Here is a 4235-nt window from a genome sequence, read left to right on the forward strand (position 1 = left end):
CATAAATATCCAATGTTTACAAAAGGAACTTTAAAATATATTTGAAGCCTGTCTCTAATGATAAAGTTATTGTCAGACTGTGATGAATGAAAAGGTTCTTTAAAGAACTGGCATTTATCAAACACTTGATAAATGAATGAATAATGAATGAATAAATAAAAGTCTAATGAATGAAGACAACAAACAATGAATAAATAAATCACGTGTATGTGTGTGTGTGGTTCAAAATTGTTTTTTTTCAATGCCCAGTGTTGAACTTGCTCTAGAATAACTTCTCCAACAACACTTCTCCAGTGTGGCCATTTCTTTATTTCTACAGTGAGATACTGCCGTACCAGAAATTAACTCTTTAATTACAAATCAATATTTGGCCTCTAGAATGGATTTTAGAATGAAGAGCATATTACTTAAAACGAATTCTCAATTTAAACAATTATGGATGTTCCCAAAAAATCTAACAACATATATACATGTTGATGTAAATAATGCATGTAAAAATGCTAAATATACTTTAGACACACTGCTAGAAAACATTTAATATTTGTTGTTTCAAGTTTTGGAGTGTTTCTTTATGTTAGCTATATGCATTCAACAACACTAATCTCTGATCTGATGTATTTGATATATATATAAAAGATAAAAGCATTTTTACATCCATATTTTGAATATCACTTTCAGTGATTTTCTCTGTGAGCCTTATAAATTCTGACCATGTCATATACAAATTTTATAATAAATTGTCTGGTTTTGTTTTAAACTTGACAATCTTTGATTTGTTATGAACTTCAGACGCATTTTATTTAAAAATTAAGAAGCAAAATAACCACATCTATTACGAAATACACTGCTGATGTTAATTGAAATACTTATTTATTTTAACCAATGATATGTGCAGGCTTTTTCTTTAAGATTTTCCTTGTCCCAAACCAATTATCACACAATTTAATTGTGTGAATAATCAGCCCAAGTATATCCTATCATGATAACGACATCATGTCTATAATTAAAACATGTTATGAAATAAATATGGCATGAATTATAAATCACTCTGAATTATTTATCACTCTCACATAATTTCTGCATTCAAAACTCATTTACAAACGCATTCACTCACAAATGTGTCAAATCCAAAATAGTGACTACATTAATAAGGCATTACGTTTGCTGATTTGCAACAATCCAAATTCCACGAGTTTATTCTTTAGTCACTGCTTAATCAACTGGGAGTGGATGAGACGTTTACCATTGATGCCATGGAACGTGCAAGGCCCAAGGCAAACAAACCAAGCCTACTTGGGCATCCCACAATGACTACAATTCCTGTAGAGCAAGCTGTCTTAAAAGGAGAAGCTTTCCAAGTTTAAGGATGACTCTCCTAAATTTCTAGTTATTATCAGAGTAAGCATGCCATGACATGTGGTTCAATTTGTTAGGCAAATACGAGAACTGAATAGCTGTTGAACATAGTGAAACCTTGTCTATCCCATTTAACAGTCACATGACAATCTACACAAGCAGGACGGAAGGGGACAGACAGGGTGGGCCTCATTAGGACAACAGCAATTGCTACAACTACATTTACATTCATTGCATTAGTAATTGCGAAAATGAAGTTTGTGTTAAATAATGCAAAAAACAAAATCTGATGACAGAAAGCAAAAATGCATGTAGAGGAGAGAAACAGATAGTGGTTGACATGTATGAGTACTAAATAAACACCTGAAAAACCACAACAACACACATTGTCATTGGATTAACGGTGTCAGATTAATATGCTAGAGCAAGAACCGTTCACTGCCAGACTTTTCGGTGAGTGTGCACAGCGTGCACACTTGTTAGTTTCCATCAGTCATAATGCTATAGCATGAGACATTCAGTTTATAGCCCATGTTGAATGCAAGATTAAACCCATTACATCCTATTAGCTGGTTATTAGAACTGTAAGCGAGGATGGGTGACTAATAAACGGATTTTATGAGCAAAATGACAGTCAAAATATCGCTTTTGTCCTTTTGCCAAAAAGAGAATCTAATCAGAGTAATTCATCTGTTGCTTGCATCAGTTTAACATACTTCATTTATGCACGCAAGTACGCTTTGGAAACTTTACTAACCTACTTCTACACTGATTAAAGGTCAAGCAGTGTATACATATTGTTCCCCAGCTCTATAAACAACAACTTTAACTTGTTTTGAGACTATTATACATATAACAATAACCCTGATAAGGTTTAGTTTCCTACGTACGACGGCTCATAGGACGCCGAGTTTCGTCAAGAAGTTCGTCTCTGAAGTGTTTACATGCTAAACACTTAGTTACATACATCGTCTTCGTCTTTAAATAGTCAGATAAGTGATTTACCTGTTGAAGATTACTTCTCCCGGTCTAATTTGAACGTTCCATTCTAGTTACTTGAAGACACCGGGGTTTCAAACAACTGAACTATGTCGCAAGAACTCACAAGCCAAGCTGGATAATTTCACCTGCAGCTTCATTGTAAATGTCAGTCAAAGCGCTGGGCGAGTGGGCGGAGCTAATGGAGCTCATCACTGGCTATATAAACTCACAGCTGCAGTTTTTTGTTTGAAGTGTGCAACAACAAAGCAAACAGCAGTACTTTCTGACGGTAAAGTACTAGCAGCTCACCATAGGATAAATAAATAAATAAATATATATTCTAAACCGTATCAGGGTTGTTGTTATATGTGTGATACTCTTAATACAAAATAAAGTTGTGTTGTTTTTAGACTTGGGGAACAGTATACTTGAATTTTAATCAGTACAGATGTAGCTTAGTGATTTTTTAAAGGTTTAATAATGATAAATAAGAATGAAGTGAAGCCTCTTTAACTGAAATGAATATCAAATTGGGTTTGTGTGTAAAACGGCTGTGCTGAATTGAAACAACATTTAAGAAGAATCGGGGTATATATATTTTTTATCAGAGGCCACTAAAATTATGTTTTTATTCTTTATTTTCTCATCACATATTTGTTTCCATCCATTTGACATCATTTTTGTCAGTTCCTACCCCTAAATTAAATACTCATATTTCATCATCATCTAGTCTAATCATTCATCGATGTGTCATTGTTTTATACTGGATGAATAGCTTAATTTGCTTGTCTAACACTAAAATCCAAAAGGTTGCGAATGCAAATCTTAATTAGTCAAACAATTATCCTAATGAGTCATTGACACAATTCTGACTGACTGACTGACTCCTATCGTGGTTCATCTTAAATCACTAATAGCAAACACAAAAGGTAGAGCTAGATTTCTACCCAGATAGCACACGTACATCTGCAAGATGTCTGTTAAAGATCTCTTGATCTGGAAAGCATCTGCTATGTACAAACATCTGGCAGACGTCTATAAGATGTCAGTTTTACATACATTCTAATTCAAAAACATCTTAAAGACATATAGACGTCTATTTGACATCTGATAGGAAACGTCCAATAGACATATTACAGATGAGCAAACTACATCTTGCAGATGTAAATGCAGATGTCAAATAGATGTCTCTGAGATTTACATGCTATCAGGGAATAGATCAGACCTGAAAGATGTTGGAAATATTAGCTACCTGTTAAAAAAACAGCATATGCTGGTTAGGTTTTGATGCTTGACCAGCACATGACCAGCTAAAGACCAGCATAAACCAGCATCCTAATCAGCATCCCAGCATATGGTGTTTTTTTTTTTGTTTTGTTTTTTTACCAGGGCTGTCGGACAGATTTTGGAATATACTGTGGCAAGTCTTTATTTCTGTGCTCATTTGTTGACTTATAGAGGAATTGTTCCTCTCTCCTGCCTCTGTGGTTTAGAACATGCAAATGCATCCCCCAAAACATTTGTTTATGGCAACAGTTACACAAATGTCACACCGTGCTTCCAGAGGGACTGTTTCATTCTTTTTTTTTTTACACTAGTCTGCAATGAGCAGAACAAAAATAAACCTGATTTCACTCGAATTTAACTTGACTCAGTGCTTGCATGAGATAAAACAGGAAGTTTTATTTTAACTGTTGTGTAGACACTGTTGTGGTTCTTAATCTGGTAAAAATAGAGATATGTTAGAGTCATGATGTAGGGAGAAACTTCAGATTGAATCAATGATAGCTAGGCTAGGCTTAAAATAGCACATTGCCTTTTGCGGAGGCTTTGCTAATCATATTTTAAAATATGAATAGGAAATTATTCATATTAGGGTTATCTACAACAAATAGGCT

The sequence above is a fragment of the Garra rufa genome, chromosome 1 (assembly GCF_049309525.1).
Source record: "Garra rufa chromosome 1, GarRuf1.0, whole genome shotgun sequence".
In the NCBI taxonomy this organism is placed as follows: Eukaryota; Metazoa; Chordata; class Actinopteri; order Cypriniformes; family Cyprinidae; genus Garra; species Garra rufa.